General features: G+C 38.7%; 1 pseudogene; it reads right to left on the bottom strand.

Annotated features, from left to right (window-relative positions):
- Positions 1 to 257: 257 nt before the first annotated feature.
- Positions 258 to 4,023, bottom strand: LOC104909829 (annotated as a pseudogene).
- Positions 4,024 to 7,756: the final 3,733 nt, after the last annotated feature.

The following is a 7,756-nucleotide window of genomic DNA, read 5'->3' as shown; positions in this document are numbered from 1 at the left end:
CACTAACTTCACATTGCCTGTTCTGAAAGTTTACGTATTGTAATCTTGCAACTTTCAGACAACTCTATCTACATATGTAAGCATTAACATTTCTATTTCACTGCCTTCCCTTACAAGCTATCTTTTTCCACTAGGAGAGGAGGTGGAAGTGAAGACTGGGGAATTGTCACATTAGAAAGGCTTAAAAATACCATCTTAAAAAAAGAAAAATCATAATGTTCACTACATGAAAAAACTTCAAATAAGACGAATACATTTTATTTAAATAAATGTGATTAGACTCAACAAGCAGCAGTCAGTTAATTTACTAAAAAAATAAGCAGTAACAACAAACTGAACTAAGCTTTTAAGTTCTGGACATTGAGATATTGTTGTATGCAGGTATCAGTCCTTCTGATTGCGCAAATTAAATCTCTCAGTTCAGATGAAAATAGACATTCACATTTCCTCCACTACACTATGACAAAAAATGCTCTTAAGAACTGTTAAGAATGTTTTTTGATTAATCTCTTACTGTACCCAGCTTCAACAAGAGATGCTGGTCTCATGTGAACCAGCAGATTGAATCTAAGCAAACAGATGTCAGAAGAAAATTGCTGGCAGTCACATGATACCAAGACACAAGCAGCAGCAACCCCAATATACATTTAAAACCACCACCACCTGGTTAAGAGGACTTGAGTTTCCTTTTGTGTTTTATTAAAAATTGTACGAAAGGCATTATTCTTCACATGTAACACGAGATGCCACACGATGGCAGCAAGCACCAAGCTTTAGCCTTACCTGCACAGGGTCTTCACTTCCTGGCCTGAAGTCTTCTAGCTGCTGTACGTGCCATGCAGCCACACCATAGGGCTCTTCTGCAGTCCTGCAGTCCAGGGGATTTGCCCGTAACTGTTCTTTAAGCCACATTTGAGTCCTCACTGCTGGCTGTATGGGAGCTCCGCTCACAGCCTGTTGTCCCAAGGTTGCATATCTCTGTCCAAAAGCTTCACAACTGGCTGCCACAGGTTTGCTTTCTGGTAAGGCACTGTAGTTCAAGTCTAAGGCATGTCTCCTACTCGAGGAATCTGAAACAAAATCATCTTTGTTGCACGTTTCAAATTTGTATTTGCAGTCCAGTAGAGAAGACCGTTTTTTCCCTATTTCCTTGTCCTCAATTTTTAGCAACTCCATGCTATCATGCAAACAGTTTGGCCCATTTGTCCTTAATGGTGGTGACACAGCTTTGTCTGTACCAGCTCTGGAGTCCACTGAATGACTACTGCCATCCTGGCTGAAGGTGTTTGGTGAGCTGAGCTTAGACAAGGAGGACCATTTTCTTACAGGTCTTGCAGCTTTCATGTCAAGAGAATTGTCTAGGGCATCCGTATTTCTGCCTCCTCCTGACCGTACAAAGCTTGTACTCCACTTAGAGCCATCAGACTTGAAAACTTCCCTGTGTTTGGAAAGTGAAGAGCTGGCATTAGACGGCATCACATGGGCAGTGGGAATAGAAACCAGTGATCGGCTGGGCTTAAACGAGGATGTACCACTTGAAGTTGAATGATCTGGGAAGAAAGATTTATTACGTAAGTACAATACAAAATGAATACTAACACAGCACACAGAGGGCAAAACATCAACCTCAAGGTGAAATGCAAAAATAGCAGGAAATGGGTTTCTTGACAAAACAGGGTCTTCTGAAGCATTCAAGATTTCAATATGCTTTCATTCTCAAAATGCAATCTTTTCGAATTTACTTTGCTGGGAACTGCACTAAGGAGGTGGTAAGAGCAGCTCCAGACACGCTTATCAAACACTGCACTCTGCCCACAGTCTATTTCCCAACTTCAACATGCAAGGCAAGGCTTTTTTCCTTTCCCTCTGCAACTCAAAATAGTTTTAATGACACAAATGATAGAGGCAGCCCAATCCAGGATCTCCCCGATTTGTTTCTCTTCCAACACCCCTCCTCTCCTTCTTTGAGGGAACACAATGCACAGAATGCACTCTGTAAAACAAAAGTGTTGAGACAAGGCAGATCAATAACAGCTTCTGGACAGTACTATGCATCTCTATCAGATTTCACTATTTTCAACCTACATTTCCATCAGGTGATTTGATTTAAAAAAAAAAAAGATTCTGAAAAAAAATATTATGTTCCTTTTAGGTTTTGTATTTTTTATAAATCCCAAACAGGACACAGCATAGGAACTGTGTTTAGCATAGTTTATTAAACGTATCTCAAACTGAAATATACCAAGAACAGAGAAATCAGAAAGATGATGCTCAGAAAGCGATAGAAGGGCAAAGATGATAAAGGTAAATGAGAGGTGACTGAGGACAGCCTGAGACCTCTCACATCCCCAGCAACAGGTGCTTCACATCACAGAACATGGACAACCAGAAATAAGCTCCTAATCCTCTCATTAGAGGATCAGCTCCCACCACATCACATGGCTACACCTTACCCAAGCTCATATGGTTTATTAGGTCTAAAGTAGATAAGAGAATTAAAGAGCTAATTTATTTATTCATTCAGGATTCTTTTTGCTCAGAGCAAGGCAGATGCAATCCTAATACTTCTCTTAAACTACACACACACACGCACACACATGCACACTATAAAAATCAATCAAATGCTCTGAAATTACAGCTAGGATACCCAGCTTGATGGCTGCAGTAGGTTAGTATATATGATCTGTCAAAAAGCCAGAACATGTTACTAATTGTGTATGCTTTCCAATACACCATGCCACAGACAGGAAGACCAGCACTTGTACGTATCAAAGTCAAAATCCCTTATCCCCAGCTTGGATTCTCCTCCCTCTTTGGGAGGAGACTTTTGACTCTGTGCACTTGCATCACAACACAAAATATCACAGCAATAAAGGTGCACTCCTCATCTCAGAGAAAAATGCATTATATTCCATAAAATAATAAACAGTTCCTTAACTGATACGCATACACATCTGACTCCTAAAGCAGTGAAAGCCACTAAGGAGGTGAAAATCTTTGCTGAAGTCTTCATTACAGCCCCACCATAAATTTTCTCATTTTAAAGAGAAAGCTTATACGTTATCTCTCACCTCTACCCAGCTGCCTGTTTTTGCAGCAGTTACAGAATGTGGCCATCTTTAAGACTTCCACAGAATTGTCAGATTTGGTTGAAACAGACCAACAGTTTGAGAGCTACCCATAGGGCACTGAATGCCAAAAAAAAAAAAAAAAAATACAGCATGGTCATACTACAAAGAATGAGATGAATAAGCACTACCAGCTTTGCTACTTGATGCACAATGTTGCTAACAAATGTGAGAAAGCACTATAATCAAGACCAAAGCCCCTTTCCTCCCTGCACTTCATCCTTAAAATTCTGTATTACAGAGAAACTTACAGAGAAACATGGCTGTTTTCTGCCTTGACGCTGCTCAAGAAGTGGGACACAGCAAAAAAGACGGAATGCTATGCAATCCATTTAAAATTGAAGGAATCGTGGTTCTCTGGCCAAACAGCTGTCACAGCAGTGGAGACAGTGATACGCAACAGCAAGTTCCTACAACTGCGATGTGCCCACCACATGCAGCCAGTCTGCCTGCATCAGGCACAGAGAACATTACAATACAGAAAGACCTCTTTGACAGCGGAGATCTATGCTTTCTGCGCTTTAGGATATGTTGATATCTATGAGTAGGAATGTCACATCTGCCAGAGAATGGCAAGAGCTGAAACTCAACCTGTATGCTTATTCAAATACATTCTGTAACAAGAAGATTACAGTAGTATTCAATATAGAGTTTTTGGTCTAAAATATAGATAATGCAATCTAGATACCAGCTTCAAACTAGAATTAAAACCAATAATAATTAAAAGTATATGCCTTCCTTCGCCTATTTTTACTGGTGTAATGAGCTACTCATACATCAAAAAAATTTGTTTTGCTTTCTTCTACTCTAAATTTAAAATCCCAAATTAGATCTAAATTTGTCTTCCACAACTTTACAAGTAGCCTCAAACTTGAAATACAACACGTACATCCATCAACAGCAGTTGGATGTATGTAACAATTTGTTTTGAAGTGAAACCTAGCAATTTTGCTTTCAAGTTGCCCTAATCGGTCTTCCCATTAACTCTCACTGAAACATATGAGAAAATTCACACATTTTCTTAGAGCATATTGCTCCAGTCTGCCTTGAATGCAGGCTCAGCTGGAAAGAACTGGTTTGCATTCTAAAACATCTCCTCATAGTACAAAAAACACAAAATTCAGAAATGCCATCAAAATGAAAGATAATTCAAAAGCATTGAAAAGCTTAGAAGATGTAATTACTCCTGCAGACATAGCAATAAGTTTACAGAGCCACTGACTGGCTGAGATAGGAAGTGACATCTGGATGCCATCTGTTCTAACGCTTGCTCAAGCAGGACACTTAGATGGGATGCCCAAGAGGCTGTCCAGACAAGTTCTGAAGATGTCCAAGAGAAGGAGACTCCACAGCCTCTCTGGGCAACATGTGCCAGTGTTGGGAAACTTTTCTTACTGCTTGAGTTAAAGAAAAATAAAAAATAAAAAATTCCTTCTCACCAAATCCTGCCAAAGACAACTTTGGCAAAAAGATTTTTCCCTCTCAGATGATAGAACTGTAGAATATCCTGAGTTGGAAGGGACCTCCAAGGATCATCAATTCAAACTCTTGGCTCTACACAGGATGATCCAAAATTCAAACCATATTTTGGAAAGTGTTGTCCAAGATAAGCAAAAGGAGTTATGAATGAACTACTGCTCTCTTCTCAGCATGGTTCAGCTTTTGCTGCATCAAGCCAGTTTTCATTTGAAGACTGTAAATGTATTTAAACACGATTTGTATACATCAAGAATCAGCTTTTCAATGCTTAAGATTGTTCTCATCAAGGAAAACTTGAAGAGATGGGAGAAAAAATAAAGCAAGTTGCTACTGGTTTTCCTTCGAACATTATCAAGATTAAAAATCAAAATTTGCTTTTTAATCATATCAATATACCTTTTTGTGCCTACCACAAAGCACCCAAGGCCACCCATTTAATTGGCATTGCATTTTAACCTTTGATACAATTGATCCTAAATCACAGTAACAAGAGTATTTTAGAAATTTGTTCTACAAGATTTCTACCACGTAGTTGCAGAAGAAGGGATCAAAAAGGGAACAACATTTCATATGGCCTTCCTACTACCCTTTGTTATACCTCTTAATTATCTTATTTCTGTATCCAGCATTGAAAAAACAATGCAAGAGAATCAATTCTGGTTTTCCAAAAAACCTAAATCACAGAAACTTCACTTAAATGGAAGCATGCATGGCAGAGACTTTCTTCTAGAGGAGTAGGAAAAAAGAAAAACCAAAAAACCAACCTTCCAACTTAACGGACTCTTCCTATTTATTTACATTTTCTTATACTTTTTTTGCTTTAAAACATCGTTAGTTCCATCTACATGTACCAGGCTTAGAAGAAAATCTCTGAAGCCATTTCTTAGGTCAGATTCATAACACAATCAATCAGCTACTTCAAATCCTAATCAGTTGCCCCAGTGGTCAGTCATAAAGCAAGAGAGGCAGAAAAGGTTTATTGTAACCCTGAAAACCTTCCCTGGCTGCAAAATTAAATCGGCACTTCATGAATGCCCATCTGCAAAATATACTTCTATATCTAACAGTTTTTTCATTTCTCCCAATATATCGCCCAACGATCAGCTAGTGATCAAAACCCAAAATGCTTATTATGCATATGTTGGTGGGATGCATGTGTATCTAATACCCTGGAAACAGAGACCTTCCTTGTGTGAAAGACTTTGAAATTTGATATTTTATCCAGGCTATAATTAGAAAACCCTGACCATGGAGAATAATGCCACTATTAGAAACAGATGACGTTCTCTTCCTTTTTGCTCCACTCCCTACCCCCCTACACACTGACGTAAACTACTCCAATCCAGGAATATAAACTAAAACATTATCATTAATTGAGCAGAAGGCAGATGGGGGAAGCCAAACCACTATTGTACATATTTACTTGCATCTGACTGAGCTTCAGCGTAAAAAAGTTCTTAAGTTCAGTACAGGACGTTTGCCAAATTATTCCCTGTGGTGTAACTTAACTGCACGTACTCCAGCAGCAAGCCAGAGCAATTCCAGTGTCCAGCATACAACACTGATGTAGCCACAAATTTTCTGTGCAATGAGAGCATGTGGCTGCCTCCTGGAAATCTTTTCCTCAACAGCTGCTTTCACTGCTTTCAATAATGAGAACATCTAAAATCTTTTGGAAGTTGGTAAAAAAGAAAAAAAAAAAAACAACACACAAACACCATGAGATGACATGCCATGCAAAGCAACGTTTATGCTACACCTGTGTTCCCACTAGCTACCCACTTAAATACGGGGCTAGCCTGGCTGCAGCACAGACAATCAGCTGAGCCAGCTGCAAGATCTCAACCTGGATCAACCCCTGGAAGCAAGAGGGTGCCTTTCCAGGCAGCAGTAGCCAGTCACAGGAATGGGGTGGTTTGTTTGCTTTTGAGTTTTTTTTTTTCCCTGCACAGAAATCCTCACCATTCCCCTCAAATGCCACTCATACTGTATTTTCATACAGTAAACTTGAAATAAGAACCGAATGAATGGAGGAAGTCTCTGAAAATAAATCTCTTCCAAAGAATAAATAAACACAAGCATGTGTCACATAAAGCTGTGTCAGAAATGGAAGCTCTGCAGACTAGAGCGAACTGTTCCAGCATTTAACAAGTTCTGAATGAGAGAGTGGGCCTGAAATCCTCATCTATAAGCAAATCATGTTTAGGAATTAAAGTGCTGGGCATGAACAAGAAGAAGAAAGAAAAAACAAAAAAAAACTTGCTGCAGATAAAATATTTAACATGTTAATTGCATTAATTAGTATTAAAATAATACTGACTTAAAATACTAGTATGTAAAATACTAAAACACTTACTATCAGAAAGCCAAGTTGCTTGTGTCACATTTATGCCTGCAGGTGTGTAGCATTTAGAAGCAAATTCACTTACTGGTATTGAAAAAAAAAAATAGCAAGTTTACTGGCTTCCAGCACCACCAGGTACTGCAGTGGCACAACACTTCTGTTTCACAGAAATGTATAGCAAACTCAGAACCAATTCTTCTACACTGAATCAATTAATAGGATTTTTTTTTTTGGTAGGATTTTTTGTAATCTGTCATGTACTACAAAAGTTGCACCTAAGAATTTGGTACTTCTATAACCCTTCTGGCAAACTTATCACCTCTTTGTTATGCAACAGAGAAGGCAAAATAGCAGAAATCCCACTTAGTGCATGAAGTGGGGTTAACACTCAACTTTCAAATAATTTGAAATCAGAGTGGGGGATACAAGTACATTCTGAAGTTTGGTTAATGATGCTTAACGCAGTAACTGATTTTCACTGAGCAAACAAAAAAGTTACACCTTGTCACTGAGCAGAATAAAGTTATTTACACATAGTGAAAATCTTTCATTCACATTTCCCTATTTTCATACACAGGAGAGTCCTCCTATCAGCATATCACAAAAGTTGCCTACCCTCATTCAGATTTCCCTACCTTTCCTCAGGACACATTACTGACAAGGAACGAGCTCTATAGAATCTACTTGACTTTCAATTTTAAGAGTGCAATCAGTTAAAGTAATTAGGGTACTGAAATACTTTCTGAAGTCCAGTCTTTGACGAACAGGGCAAAACAAATCCTCTTCAACTTTGGTTTATCTTTTA

Source organism: Meleagris gallopavo, chromosome 2, assembly GCF_000146605.3.
Source record: "Meleagris gallopavo isolate NT-WF06-2002-E0010 breed Aviagen turkey brand Nicholas breeding stock chromosome 2, Turkey_5.1, whole genome shotgun sequence".
Classification (NCBI taxonomy): domain Eukaryota; kingdom Metazoa; phylum Chordata; class Aves; order Galliformes; family Phasianidae; genus Meleagris; species Meleagris gallopavo.
Note: the sequence above shows the minus strand (reverse complement) of the source record. Positions and strands in the feature narration are given on the sequence as shown.